At 42.7% G+C, this 16,296-nt stretch overlaps 1 long non-coding RNA gene across 1 annotated transcript in view; it reads left to right on the forward strand.

Moving 5' to 3' along the window:
- The first annotated feature begins 1,883 nt into the window (after positions 1-1,883).
- LOC116399873 (uncharacterized) overlaps positions 1,884-16,296 on the forward strand; it is a 24,630-nt gene continuing 10,217 nt past the window's right edge. Inside the window, exons 1-2 of the long non-coding RNA XR_004213867.1 lie at positions 1,884-2,038; positions 4,456-4,523. This is a non-coding gene — a long non-coding RNA (uncharacterized LOC116399873). The remainder of the gene's footprint in view (positions 2,039-4,455; positions 4,524-16,296) is intronic.

Raw genomic sequence — 16,296 nt, forward strand, 5'->3', positions numbered from 1 at the left:
CAGCTGAATCAGTGCACAAACACTATCTTCAGTATGAGAAGGAAAACATGCCATAACATTTGTTGTGATTGGTCTAAAGTCTGCAAATCTGGTGCGGACATTTTTAGATCACCTTTTTTTTAATAGTCAAAGCCAGTTTTTTTGAAAAATTTGAGAAAATGCTAACATTGTGTTTATCAAATATCAAACAATTTTTTTACATGACATTGGTGTGCATATATTTGATATTCAACTTGTAATGAGTTCATAGATACAACTTGATTGCGTTTCTTCTAGTTTCTGACATACGGCTATTTTCTTATCACATTTAGTCTTTGGGCATATACGTTTTTTTTCCTAAAATTAATGGAGTGTATGGCAAACAAACAGTATTCCTATATGTGTCCAAAGACTAGATATAGTAAGAAAAACTAACTTTTGATCAAAAAATTGTTCAGAATTGCTCTTAGACTCTTAGACAGTCCAGACAACACTTAAGGAAATCAAAAATGTCAGTTGCGTGCATGAATGGGTTAACCAGTGTAGATATGTGGCAGACATCAGGTCAAATTGTTTTTAAAGCCTTGAAGTACAGTGTAACAAAACGTTTTACACATACACATTAAAAGTTGAATTAGTACCCTTTCTGTCACATTTGTGAAACTCACAACTTAATTTATATCACACAACTAGGTAAGTACTGAGTTTTTTTTTCAAAATGATCACTTTGTGCTTTTTATTCTTTATTCAGAGAACCACCACTGTAGTATGATAATAATATATCATTGCTATGTTTTCTTGTTGGAGCATAATATCTCATTTAACATCAAATTCTAACTGAACAATTCATAATTTCCAGTTATTTGAGTTAAGAGTCCTGCTAGTGGGTATATAAAGTCATTTATTTTTGTCTGAAGGGAAAACAACAACACATTTATAAATGTCAAGGTATTGCTCAGCACTGATGCTAGAAAACAAAACTAGGTTATAAGAGCCATGATTTAAAAACGTAACAATGTGTCCAGGTTGAGTATTACAAATACACATCAAACATCATTTAGCTGGACTTTTTATATGTGCTCATGTGTATCACATGTAGGCTGCTGCACGAATGCTTTATGAAGGGGGTCATGTTCTTATTGTATCACTCTTACTTATCTTTTTTCATTGGGCATTATAATTCCCTGTATTATATACTTTCAAATATCTTCTCTTTTATTAGTTCAGTAAAACTATTACCATCCAGGACGATGATCTCAATGATAATGTAATCATTCTGCTGTGGAACACAATCTGAACAAGGCATCAGTTGTTGGAGCAAATCTAATTATGTTTTAAGCCAAAGCAGGGAGCAGGCAGTGAGAGGTATGAGTTTAGCTTGATGCACTGTCATGTAATGCGCTTTTAACACCGGAGGAAAACAACAACCATCTCAATGGCTTGTCATTTCTGAGAGTCGTACCTTTGCCAGTTGTATACTTTTTAAGTTATTCTTGGCTTCCATCTATTCCATTTTTAAAAATATATATATTTATAAATGTATTTATTTAATAAAAAACAATTGGAAAATACCCTACAACATAAACTTGCAAACAAAGTTACATTTAAAGTGTCTAATTAATTTGTTATGACCGATGTGCGCTGTATTTTCACATAACCATGAATGTATCCCTTTGTTCTTATTTGTACTGATTTATACAGACCCCTTAAAAGAACAATGTATGAGAAGGATAGACTGACAATACAATTAGGGAAAAACTACTAGAAGAATATAAAAGGAGACTACATAGACTTTTAGGACGTAAGAAGCTAGGGCACATTGTTTCCTCCCAGTGCCCTTCGAAGTTCCCTACATTTTCCCAGAAACCCTCCAAATGGCTTTCGTGTGCAAAGAAGAACTCAGTGCGCAGCTGCCCACCCAACATGGTTTGATGCTTGGATAGTGGATTCATCAGCATCCGGCAAAAGAATAAACTCAAGTGGGGGACCAGGACAACTTTTCCTCATCGCCTGGTTCCGCTCGGCGCGTGTTCTGCTCTCGTGCCCGGCGGGTGCCCGTGTGAGTATGCGGCCTGGCTGTTGAACGAACCCACAGAGAAACCGCTGTTGTTTAGCCAGCTGTTTTGGTCAGCGAGGTTAGCTGGCAGTGGCTAGTGGCGTCAGTCGGCTAACGCAAACTTAAGCTAGCTAGCTCGGTATGAGCGCATACAGTCTGCGGGTGAGAGCAAACGGCCGCGCTGTATTGTTATGGGTCGTTAAAACGAAGCTTAATGTCCAGAGTTTGGAGCCCTCGGTGAAGATGAATCGGCGCCTGAATGTTGTTTTTAGTTCACGTAGCGGAGCTTTGGTAACGGTTATTAAAGGTTAACGCTAGCTCGGGTGATAGGGTCTACTGTGATTTGACATCACGTTAAAGGCCGAAGCTGTAATGATAACGTCACCTGGAGTGACACGAGAACAGGTCACAGCCTCGAGCTAACGTTCACAACTCAGAAGCAACACTTACAATTCAGTGACAATGAGAGCGCGTGGCCTGTTTTAGCTGTTGCTTCGTGAACGAGTGCGAATAAAAAGCACATTTAACGTTAACGCAAAGTGCATTTAAACATTTAAGTGAGTGTATCGTCAGTTCGCCGAAACATGTTCTGAAACAGCATGTTGTGGAAAAATACATGTGCTCTCTGTGGGTTCGCTGGTGTTGTTGCAGAGCTCCATGTCGGCTCACTGGAAACAGAGAGTGGTCCAGCTCGCTGCTGTTGATGCTTTTTTGGCTCCTCTCATTTACTTGAACACCTGCTTGTGTTCGATGGGACGTCCAGTCAGTGTCTGATGGGCCTTTGTATTTTACACATATAGCTAAATGAAACCCATAGTCTATAATTCCGCTTTCCTTATGTCCTCTCCATCTCTGAACACAGAACATAGCTGCCTTCACATCCTGCTCTCCTCTTTTGTCCAATACCTGAAGTCTACATGAATCTTAACTCTTATTTTCATATGTGTTTATGTAAGGAACATGAGGCTTAAACATTACTTTTCTAACTTTGTAAAACTAAATGTAACAAATAAGATACACAGTTATAAATGTATTACATTACTTATTATTAAAGTAATGAATCACACCAGCAACTAAAAAAGAAAAGTATATAATGTACATAGTATAAACATATTAGATAGAATTTGATAGATATCTGTATCGGTGCCGCCCTATTTCTAAGTTTCCATTAGATCCGGAGAACAACATTAAGGTTCTCCAAGGCTGCTGGAGGGGTCACGTTGCAAAACATTGAGTCTTTGTGTGTTGTCTCAGTCAACCCACATTATAATGTTTGCTTTTAATCGGCTTTATAGAGACAAGTGGACGCGTACCTATATAGTAACAGCCACAATCCAGCAACTCACAGAGAGAGGGGGACACTTTGGCTTAAGCGTTTCTTCATCAGCATCATAATTAGGAGTAGGACGGATCACAAAAGTCCCGGTTCGGGTTGTATCACGCTTTTGAGTCCCGGATCGGATCAGTAGGAAAAAACTAACTTTTAGAGATGTACAAATGTTTTTTTGCCGCAGTTACGATTGAGCCATATCCGCCGATACAGATTGTTATTGTTTTGTTATAGCAAATTGTTTTTCTACCAGCGTGAAGTCAGTGTGAACCATCAACAATTCTAAAAGTTATCCTTTTACTTTGTTATAGTCATCTACACTAGTTATTTGCACAACAACTCTCATTTAAATGATTAGGAAACAAAAGATTGTATTTTATTTCACTAACTGCAATGGACCAACTGCACAACACAGGGTCGTAACATTGCAACATGACATCAAAAGCAGAATAGATCCAGTGTGAGAGAAGCCTCCTTTAGATCTACATCGTAGTATATCTGCCTCTCATTTGGACTTTGTAAGACAGCCTTACCTTCTACAACAGGACATCAGTAAGATCATATATTACATTTAACAGAGAGTTGGACCGGTGAGGGTAATGTGTGCTCCTGTTTCTCACTCGCGTTCCTTAATAAAGACGCTCGTGTGACGTCCAGACAACGGGGCTCACTAAGGATTAGTTTCATTGTTGACTAATCTGTCGATCACTTTCTAGATTAATCGGTTAGTTGTTGGATCTATATCTTTGTTGTCCACAACTTAAAGATATTGAGTTTACTGTCATAGAGGAGTAAAGAACGTAGAGAACTAGTCACATTTACCAATCTGGAATAAGAGGATGTTGTTTTTAAAGGGACTCTTAAACCAGACACATGTAATCAGTGCAAGCGACTTGATGTACTGTGTAAAGTGTGGCATTTCATACGGGCCTATCCATAATGTTTTATTGTGAAATGTTTTGTGTGTTTTCTAGATTGAGGGGGGAAAAAAAACCCACCTGTGATAAAAGTCTGTTTCTGTTGATGTGCTCTAGTTTTAGGGAAACTTTGCTCTGCGTTTTCTAAGTGATCGGTGCTTTTCTCTTCTCAGAGTTTGTCGGAGGCGGCCAGGTCAGCGCAGCGCTGTCAGGAGCACAGAGCTCAGCCAATCAGCTCACAGTGAGTACCTGTTCACTCAACATCTGTCCAACCCACACCACGATCTGAAACGCAGCACACACACACACACACACACACACCCTCACGCAATTACACGTCACTGATTCAGTGTTAGAATAGCAAACATCAGCAAAATGCTGTATGCATTTGTCAGTGTGTGTACACTTTAATATACTTCAATTGTGCTGCTGAATATATATATATTTCCCATCATCCCATGCGTCTGCGCCCTCCTCCCTGAAGCCCCTCTCTCTCTCTTTCCATGTACGATTCAGAAAAAAGCCACTAGGGGGAAGTCTTAAGCTTACTAACCCAACATCAGCCCAGTGGTCCACTCTGAGCAGGAGGACATCCGGGTGGGATTTCATTTTTAGTGTGTGGACTCATCAACACAGTCTCTCTAGAGCAGGGGTGGCCAACCAGTCAGAGACTAAGAGCCACATTTTTTACTGTGTTACCGCAAAGAGCCACATCATACACATGGGCACACATGAACATCACCCCATCCCTTCCTCTCTCTCACACACACACACACACACACACACACACACACACACAGACCTCTGCTCAGCCAGATTTATTGTAAATGTCACACACCAACATGATAATGACAGAAATTGACTCCTACAGTACTAAGACCACAGGCCAGTCATTTTCAACAATGAACATTGTGTGCACAGTCTCACACACACAAACTCTCAGTTCAACCAAGTCCACAAACAAAAATATAATAATTTACAACAGCGTTTTTCTTTTACGATGCATGTTGCTTAGTGGGACTTCTGGCATTCCTTGCCTTGAACAATTCTCTTCAAATCTGGCTTGTATTCCGTTGTTGCCACTCGAAGCAATTCTTTCACATGGGTGTCAGTCAGATCAGATCGATGCTTTGATTTCACATGTTTCAGTTTAGAAAACACAGACTCGCAGACGTATGTTGACCCAAACATTGACAGTATCTTAAGCGCAGCCCGTTTGACATTGGGTTATTTTTCCATTGGCACACTTTTCCAGAACTCAATGGTCCCTTCCCTTAAAGCAGGTTTCAGTTGGTCCTCCTCACAAAGATCGATCATCTCCAACTCAGCCGCAGCCTCATCTGTGACTAGCGGGGCTTTCAAACAGTCCGTCTCCGCATTAAATGGGTCGACGAGGAACGTAATCTGTGGCCTTTTCAGTTGTAGATCACGGAACCGGGTCACAAAGCTTTCGTGCAGGTTTTCAACCAGTGTTGCATATCTGGCTCTTTGCTTATTCAGGGCGGCGCTGGTGACCTGCCCGCTGGCTTTTAGCAGAGTGGGAAAATGCATTAAATCTCCCTTTTGAATATGCGCCTTGAACAGCTTCAGTTTGTTGACAAACGCAAACACACTTTGCACCAGGTCAGGCAGCATTTTTAACTTACCCTGCAGGGTCAGGTTCAGTCTGTCCAAGTGACACAGCATGTCGACCAAAAAGGCCAGATCCATAATCCACCCGAGGTCTGAGAGATCGGGATAGTCCTTGTCCTTCTCTTCCATGAACAGTTTCACGGCATCCAAAAGCTCAAAGAAGCGAGAGAGTACCTGGCCATTACATTCAACAAAAAAATATAAACTCTCACACTCTGTTAAAAACGTCCTGTGTTCATCTTCATATTTTCGTTTTGCTGTGCATTTTTTCCCTGCCATTTTGAGAGCGAACTTGACACAAATTGTTTACTCAAATGATCTTGCCCCTAATGGGAAACTTTGCGGTATTTTCATCTCACGCACATGCGCGTTTGACGAAAATACCGTATTGAACTCAAGCGAATCGAACGCGCACATTAAAAAAAAACACAAACACAAACTTCGATATGAACGTAAGAGCCGCATGAAACCAGGCAAAGAGCCACATGCGGCTTGGGAGCCGCGGGTTGGCCAGGCCTGCTCTAGAGGGTAGAGGCAAAATGTCATGTGAATGCAGTTTTACGTAGTTATTTAGATTCTTAAATGATGTCAGGATGCCCACATAATCTATATGAAACAACCAGTCTTGTGTTCTCATTTAATGAAGAACTTTTAGTGAGAAATAATTACTACGTGCTTTTTATTATCAATTTAGAGGACATAATAGTGAATCTCGATGTATGATTTCATCACAACACGATTCCATTGAAAGAATTTAGGTTATCCTATTATTGTTAAGCCCTATCTCCATACTGTGACCGCAGTGAAGAAGAACTGTAGCTAGAACAGACATAATAACATCCACTGTGAGGTATGTAGAGCCACTGTGGCTGTTACACAGCACCCTGTCTCCACCGTTAAACACTGAGGACTGATGAAGCTCTGTTATGTGGCGCATGAATTCAGTACTAACGGGTGATATTTAGTGGCAGAAAGCTCTTGTTGAACACAAGTCTTTTCCAGCCATCAGTGGGATGATTCTCCCCATGTTGTTTCCAGAAAAATGCTCAGGTATTATCTGTTGCTTTTTGTTGCCATAAATAAGTTAGGCCGGTTCTCGGAGCAGTTCTCTGTTCAAAGAGATACAGAGCCGAGTCTGGGCTTCTGATTTCTACAGATAAATGCCACACATTCATTTACTTTGAACTATTTTCCCTCCCCCTCACTGTCCCTGTCTACTTGTTGTATCTGTATTTCCCCCCCCCCCCCCCCTCACTACAACCCTCCACCCAACCCCACACACCCCTTTCCGACATGTCTCTGAATCCCTCCATCCTGGCCTCTCGGCTCTTGTGAACAACTGGCCCCGGACAGCTGGCTCTTAACAGCTGCTTGCCATCTCGGTTTTTGGCCCATCTCCATCTGGGCAAACTTCTTCCACAGCATGGTCCCTCTGTAAGCCGCCCTCTCTGTTTCTAAATCAGTCTCTGTGCTGTCTTCGTGCCATTCAGCAAAAAGTAAGTTACGTCCTCTAAAAGGAGCTGTCCTTTTGCGTTTGGATTCTGCCAGTGAACGTGAACAAAATGGTTATTTTCTGCATCTGTCATCAGCGTTTTCTTTTGCTGTGACACCAGCATTCATGTCTGTAACAGCCTGGTCTGATAATGTGCAGTAACCTCTTCCCCGATTGTAACCCCTGACATTTAGTGGAGGGAGATATTCCCCGAGGAACGGCAATAAAGTTTAGTGAGGTAATGCACCAACAGTCTGAACTTTTTTTTTTTTTGCCAGAGCTGGAAAAAGAGGATTTTCTTGGTGGACCTTTCTGAAAAGCTTAACCTGTTTGATTTACCGTAACCATCACTTTACATGGCCTCAAACTGGAGAACCCAAATCCCCCGCTGACTCCGGTGACCTCGGCTGCTGCTGCTGATGTGCAGTTGTTGGTATTGTAACTCATCCTGCCTCGCTACGAGCCGTATCCCCTGCTTTTCTTTTCTTTTTTTCTCCTCTTCGGGGGCGGCACAGGGGTTAATCTGACCGGGAGTCAGTTGCCTGCCACCGGAGACAGGACTGCACACTTGCCGTCCATAATTCAAACTGTTGCACTGCGCTCTTTGATGTTGAGCGAGGGATGGAGACGCCGTCGGCTCTCGTGGACCCCGTGGCACCAGCGTGCCTAATCTCCGTCTGTCTCTTGTAGAGACCTCATCCTGCCACACAGTATGGATTTGTGTCTTCTGGTGGTGACAGGCGGCCGGCCAGATCCACAGAAGATTTCTGAGAGAGAGGGAGAGAGATATTGTCCACGCTCTGAGGAGACAAAGCCTCTCCCTATCTGGTCTGTCAGGGACAAGGATTTAGATCAGTGTGTGATACATATTCAGCTTTCAGTGGGGATGAAACCCAACCCGGGATTCAAATTTCAACGTTTGTCTTTTCGTGGGAGGACAGTCTAAGTAATCTGTGAGAAAGTCCTTTGGAGACAGGCTCTTGGGTGTTTAAGTCCATATTTAAACCTGCAATAACCTTTTGGGCCACACGGGGGCAGCGGAAAGAAGTTGTGAACACAACAATGACACCTTTTAAGTTAATATGAAAAGCTGTTGTTTGTTTTTGGGCAGGTGGTGAATGTAAGTTCAATGTTTAGTCTCTTTAAGCTTTGTGTTTTTATATCAACCATCTCCTGAGGGAAATAGAGTGCTGCAGGAATGAGACTCAAACCCTGGAAGTGAGTCAGCATTGTTGCACTTCTGCTTCCCTCGTTTGTATGTTTTCTTGGATGTGTTTTTGGTTGAATGCCTGAGATAGTCTGTGGTTAACACAAGCTTCATGATATAAAATGCGTCCGTAAATACCACTCTTGTGAATTTTGAAGCTTTTACACGTGTTAAAAATGGCAGTTGCTAACAAGTGGCTAAATGTGACTAAACGCGAACTGTCCGCAAAATCACAAAAGTGTTCATTTGTGAACATTATCTTGCTGTACCAAACTTGTTTGTATCATGGCCGTTTGTTTGCCACGGGGCTTATTCTACTTGTAGCTTGTGAACCAGCCCCTGACATGTGACTGTAGTCTTAGAAGCTCACCTAACATTGTGTTAAAGAAAAACACTTCCTTTTACAGAAACATGCAACCTGTAAATGTTTTAAGTTATGATACAATACATCCAGTTCGATGACCACTAAACTGAAGTTTAATTTCATGAGAAATTAGATATCATAACTCAAAATGTTATGGTATTGCAATTCCAATTCAGCGCAGCTCGTCCTGTTTTGAATTAAATCCTTCAGTTGTTAAATGAAGGACAAACAAGCAGCGTTCAGGTGGAGATGCCAAGCAGTAAATACGAAAGCAAGTGGAAAAGAGTAGTGTGCCCTTGCATGTTGAGTTTCATCAAAGTAACCATGGAGGTGGAGAGGACAAATAAAAGAATGACTAACAGAAAAAATATGATTTCACATTGTCTGTAAACTGCAAACAGTTTTTTTTCTGACTCACCAGATGACTTTCTAAAGTTGTTTTGACGGCTGATGCTGGATATATCTACCAACTTCCTCCATTACACACGGACTCGCACATGCATAGGGTGTCATTCAGGGGAAATCCAGCATGCAGGCTCCAGCTGCCATACATCCTTTTTAATTTGATCTCCTCTTACAATGATTTCACTCTGACACTCAATTCAAACTAACTTAATAGCCTCCAGGGATAGTAAGCTGTTGGTCTGTTGGTCTGCCTCTTTGGTCCAGATTGAAATATTGGAGATTGAAAAACTACTGGATGGGTTGACATAAAATGACTAACATTTATGTCCCCTAGAGGATGAATCCTATTGACTTTATTGATTCTCAACTTTTCTTTTATTGCCATCCATCAAGTTGACAGTTTTGGCTTTTATTGCAATGCCTTGACAAATATTTGTTATATTATTTGGTACAGATATGAAGGGTCCCCAGATGGAAGATACCCAAATATGTTAGCGATCCCATGCCTGTTCCTCTAGCGACACCAGCAGGTCAAAGTTTCCACTCATTGTGTGAAATATCTCAACATCCACCAGATGGATTGGTACAAAATTTAGCACAGACATTTATTGTTTCTGGACGAAGACGTTGGTGATCCCTCTGACTTTTTCTCTGTAGCACTTCCATGAGGTCGGCATGAGGTTTTGAGTGAAATATCTCATCAACTACTGCATGGACTGCCATGACATTTGGTAAACATATTCAGAAGCTTTTGGAGAGACCTGAGTGGATCTACAACTGAACGAACACGTTCGCAGGAGGACTCTGGCTGGAACTGAACCGCACCGATGTTCTGAACAACCGCGGTTTTAAACTCTTTGTTAACAAAGAAAGGAGGATAGACTTTGTCTTGAAGTGAGCAGCAGCTGTGGTAAGTGAAGTGCTTTTGCATTTTTACATCTGCAGTAGCGTTACTACTGTGTTCATTTGTCTATCGTGTCGTTCTTATGAATAATATGAATGACTCTAGCGCTGCAGTGTTGCTGGATTGATTTGTTGCTTTGTTGTCATATAAATATACGCGACTGGTTCTTGTGAATTTGTTCTTGTCATTGTGTTACATTACATTACATTACATTGATTTGGACTATATGCATTGTCCGTTAATTACGAAGCATCCAGTCATGCACGGGGTTATTGTCCGTTCTGGCTGTTGTTTCCCCGCTAAGCTAGTTTAGCCTCCCTGAAGACATGTGTGGTGCCGCAGCCTCAGCTGTTTTTTGTTATTGTTCCGGGTTCAGAGGTCACAAAGCCCGTTGTCTGTTACGTGAGCGCAGTCCACCGAAAACATATTTCCCACAATTCTGCATTTTCCAAATGCACTAGTATTATTCAAATGTATTGTTTGTTTCGTAAGTCTTGTACCAAACGGTTTAATACGAATACATGTATAACCGTAGCTGTGGCGTCATAATGAGCTTATTAGGAGATGGCCCAAGTGTAGTCGGACAGCACAGAAGGCCCAGGTATGAAATGCAGGGCCTGCCACTGGTCCTATCACGTCATGCCATCCATCACATAAACTCCTATCTCAGTGTCTTTTACAGACCTCGTAATTGAAAGCAGGCAGCGTTATCGGCCCTTTTCCTTCTGGTTCCCGGGCTTTAGATTAAAGATGCTGATAGCGCCTGGCGCTCCTCAAAAAGCATATGTGGAATATTACAGGCTCTGGCCACTACACTTGTGCTTTCAGCCATTTGACCTGGAGAGGGCCCTGTGTGGGAAGAAGTGCTCTGAGAAACAACACCCCCTGTCTCTGTGTTTTGCATCGGGCGGGTGGAGAGCCTTACCATATCACTGCCTGCACCACAGCTGTCACCGTTTGTGTATTTGATATACTGACGGATGCCGACAAGGAACAGGTGTTGCGTATTAGTGTCACTATTTTATTCTAACCCCCCCAAAAAGTGGACTGTGGTCAGTTGTCAGAGTGTATCACTGTGATATATGTCAATCTGACTTTTAAACTGAGCTTTGCTACAGAGCAGTACCTTCAGTTTTTCCTGAGGAAAAGGAAGAGGCACGGAAAGGGAAACTGAATTAATGTGGTTCAGGTGGACTGACCCCAAAGACACATCAGAAACATGGGAGAATGCCTTTGAACATAGACGTTCTATTGGTATTGAGTTTGTAGGAATATCAACCACAGATGGAAACTTCCATATTTGGTTTTGACATTTCCGTCCAATTTCTTGTCAGAAATGATATTTTTCAACATGGTTATTTTTTTTAATGATCCTTGCACTTTTTTTCGACATCGCAATGCTGCTTGTTGTTGCAGCAGTAGAATTCCAGTTATTTCAACTGCACATTAATCTTAAACCGCAGGCTTACGTTGTGGACTACCGAACTTTTTTTGTGGACTTATGGTTTCCTGACCTAGCTTAACCACATACATATTTTGTCATGGGCTACCACTCACATATCAGCCTGTATTCTCTGGTTAATAACTTATGCCTTAATTTTCTGAGTGGACACGTTGTTAATCCCTTTGCCGTGCCTCGGCCTGCAGAGCACCGCTTGTCTTCCCTCACCGCACCAGTCTATGTTCGTGTGTGCCAGATGAGAGAGCCAGGGTGTAAGCGAGTGGGTTGCTTCACTGAGTCTTTCCTCGGTCGTTTAGCTCTTCAGACAAATCCCGGCAGACAGGGCCCCGGTTCCCCCCAACAGAGAGCAGCCTCATTAGGATTTGTTGCACAAACTGGGGAATTTGGACTGCTGAGGGAGCAACAAGGCCTTCCCTCCAAGGCACACATGTTCCTTGCTGCGGCCTGACCCTGGAGCTCTGGGCCTTGTCGAATCATATTTGGCTCATATGGCTCCCGGTCAGGGGCTCAGTTACCCCTGGATCAACCTCACTCTTCCTCACTGAGGCCTGTATGCAAAAACGGACCTGGAGGTTTTGATAAATGGATGGCTTGTTGAGGCAGCATAGGGGGCTGGTGTTGCCATCACGAGGTACGGAGTTTGGTGAATATCGCACCCTGCACTGTTACTCTTTGGATGCTAATTAAGTGATCCAGGCTCAGAGAGCAAACGGCACACAGTGCACAGACACTTTGGCTATTTAATTGGCTGTCGGCGCTCTCTGCAGCTGGGATGCACATTGAAACTGGGAGGTTATAGGAATAACCTTTTAGCATACATCATCAGTAAGAATACAACATGTTGAGGCTCTGTCTGGCTGTGTCATTTACGGTGGACAATCGTCAAATTTGCTATTCATATTTGTGAATAAATGTTTTGCTGTTTGAACAATGAGAACTTGCTGGGCTTCTAAAATACATTTTAGTGACGATTGCAAGTGATGAATAATTGGCTTTCAGGGGGTCTGAAGTGTCCATCAAGGAGTCTTGGACCCCATCTGACCCCCCCCCCCCCCCCGTCTCACTAGTTGGCCGCTGTCTGTAGTCTTTGTGGTGTGTTCTTGTGCAACTTTTTGGCCAAGACACAGGCGACACGAGGCCACGCAGCAGTCAGCCTTTGGTTCTTTGATGTTGGTGTGCTCTACATCATAATGTGACACTGTAAGACAGAGGGGAACGCTATTCAATCACTCAGACCAGCCACCCAATCTACTTTACTGAGGGCGTTGTGTTTTCCACTTCCTCCACCAACCATCTCAGCTTGATTGATGTGATGCCACTGTCACCCATGTTTGGCACTGACAGCCTGATTAAAAGGGGTGGATATTTAATGAGTTGGCAGATTGTAGTTCTCCTGGGCAGCGCAGATGGAAGGCGTCACCTTCACCTTGGGTTAGCATAAACCAAAGATTGATGCAGAGGGTTACCATATCAACAACATCATGGAAAGCATCTGTTTGTTGGTGCTCTGACGTCTTCCTCTCTGTCAGCCCATTAGTGTTGGCTGGCTGCAAAGGGCTCGCCCCCATAGGGCCCGGCGTGAGCCAATGTTGAGTAATGGTGGACACATGGAATATGTAACCCGCTCAGTCTCAGGAGCGCTCAACAACTAGCCTCTGATTTCCAGCAGACTTAACATAGTTGATCCTTTTTCATCCAACAAAAATAATCGAGTTAAAAACATTTACACAGATCCTGTTACTGTTTTGTTGTCTTTTTACATTTTGTTGGTGACGGAACTCATTTCCTGATGGATTTTATACGCTTTTACAACACATGGAAAACAGTGGACAAAGTGGAGGCAACAAGCAAACCAATAACCTTGAGAGCCGTGTTCTTGGCCAGTTGGCACAGTTCAGAATGTGCCAAGAGGCAAAGAAAGGAGAACGAGAGGAAAGCAAAATAGGCGACGGAGAATTCACTCAGGCTTCTCTGAACTCTGAACCAAAATGAAGTGACGACATGTTTTTACTTGTTGCATTGAGAATCAAGTCTCCTGAGGCTAATGCAGTTGGATTCATGTCCTGTCACTCTCACTATTATTACATTGATGGACTAATATGGATCCTGCCAGCTGGCTCAGCAATACGCAGAGGGAACAGCTTGCTTTTGGGCTGTACTGACAACCCACCAGCTGAGTAAGAAATGACTCTATAGGAAACGCTCTGCTTCTGCTTGAGACAGTTCTGTAGGAGACAGACCATCCTGTGCACTCTTAAGCAAAGTCACATGACACATGGACTGATTTCTAATCATTTTCGTGGCTGGAAGCTTTCCCCCACACATGTGGAAGTGTTGGTAGTTGTGTAGGATTACAGTATCAGTGGGTGTGGTAGGTGGTGGCATTATTTGTGACCAAACAAATCATTAGTGTTCTTTGTTTGCAATGCAGTATGCATTGCACTCTGGTAGCTTGTACTGAATTGATGATCCGTTACAAAAATTTTAATTAAATTGATTTTGAATCGCCCAAAATCACAAAGCCTCAGAGGGCTTTACAGTCTGTACCACATATGACATCCTCTGTCCCAGGACCCTCGCAAAATGTGCTAACCAGACTACGAAGATGAAATGACATATTTCTGTAAGGTTTCGCTCTGGTGCTGTGATATCTGCTACCCACTGCTGGAAAAACTTGAAATTGATCCAAAAAGCACAGAAGCGATTAATGATTCAGCCCCTGACATCTGTGTCGGATGTTTCCGCCTCCACAATCCCAACTATTTCCATCACTATTCCCACACTGAGAGTTTGGTGTTGAATGACAACCGCTACCATACACATGTATACCAGGCAGCACCCTCCGGTTCCGTAAAGTGAAGCCGATGCGGAAGTGCCATAAACTTGCATTCTCTCTACTGACCATCAGGGGGCGACTCCTCTGGTTGTATAGAAGTCTATGAGAAAATGACTCTACTTCTCTCTTGATTTATTACCTCAGTAAACATGAGTTTATGGTCTCAATCTCTAGTTTCAAGTCTTCTTCAATACAGCATGATGTTCATTTCGTAAATTATGGTCCATTTAGAGTCAAACAGATCAAAAAGTGGAGTATGCTCTAGGGCGGGGCTACCTTGTGATTGACAAGCTGCTATCAGAGCCGTATACGGCATCTCTACGTCACTCCTCTGCGGTCCAAACATGGTCACTTCCATTCACTGGTTGCAAAAAACCAAGATGGGGACAACCAAAACTCTAAACTCAAGGCTTCATAACATCAGTCCACAAACCAATGGGTGACAGCCACGCCCACTTATGTACAGTCTATGATGTACAGTATATTTAAAAAAGAACATTTTTTAAATCTTACCTTTTATACGAACACATGAAATTAGTCAGCATGTTATCTTGTAAAGGGGGAAATGTAGCTTGGTAATGTCACAAGAAATGGCACAGAACACACGTTCACGTGCCATTTCGTGCACCATTGACCTTCTTAAGGCTGATGGACAGGACAAGTCCCAATTCCTCTAATACTCTACACCAAATTTCACCACACCGCCTAATCCTGACTGACGGGCCCCTAGCTGCGCCAGTCTGCCTGCTTAGTAGATGCAGTTGGCAGGTCACCAAGATATTAAAGCGTTACAGGTGAAGGAAAGAAGAAGTGTGTATCACTAATCTGAATGAACCTGTGTTACCACCCATACTGGCAAATGCTGAAGGAAAGAAATGTTTGAAAGTCAGGAATGTTCCAGATCAGACCGTCCCCTGTGCCCTCTCAGTTGGTTGGGCCTGGAAGCAGTATGACATAGTGTTTTGGAACACTGCAGATCTGATATTTGGACGTTTTCTATTCTGGTGAAAGTCTCTTTGTTCCGAAAAAGTCACGTCTTGACTGACCTTCTCTGTGAAACATTTGTTGTTACTCAATCTCCTCATACAATGTCTGCATTATTAGGCTGAACCCTTTGCTCTGAGTCCATTAGTTCCATTTTAGAGACACTGTAGAGACCCATAATACCTGAGGAAGTGCCCTGCGACAGAGCTGAGAGGCAGCAGGGATGGAAAACTGGACCTTAATGATCACAGATGGAGAACTGGCTTATCCAAACCCCTACAGAGCAAAAGAAAAGTTTTCCTCCTCTGATTTCCTTCAGCGCTGCCAGAACATTGGTACATTCAGCAAGTGGTTTGCCATAAAACGTAGCTTTACCTCATGCTTCCTACGCTGCTTCTCCAGGAACAATGGTTTTCAGAGGTGGCCCAACTAAAAGGGGCTCTTAAAGATATTTTTAGAAGCACAACATGGAGAGTTGTTGTATTCTTTATGGCTGAATCGTCAGTGTAAACCTTGAGGTAACACAATTCAGCATAGTGTGAAACAGAGTTATTATGATACATTAGATGTAAAACTCCTGAAGATCTTCTTCTCTGTTGCTCACCTCTGTGACAGACAAAGATATTCATGATTATATATGAGAGAGCACAGCAACATGCTGCCCCTATGGTGGTAAGTAGCAATACTGTACTATAGAAATACTCCATTATAAGTCAAAGGTAATACTG

The sequence above is a fragment of the Anarrhichthys ocellatus genome, unplaced genomic scaffold (genome assembly GCF_004355925.1).
Source record: "Anarrhichthys ocellatus isolate YVR2014 unplaced genomic scaffold, GSC_Weel_1.0 scaffold133, whole genome shotgun sequence".
In the NCBI taxonomy this organism is placed as follows: Eukaryota; Metazoa; Chordata; class Actinopteri; order Perciformes; family Anarhichadidae; genus Anarrhichthys; species Anarrhichthys ocellatus.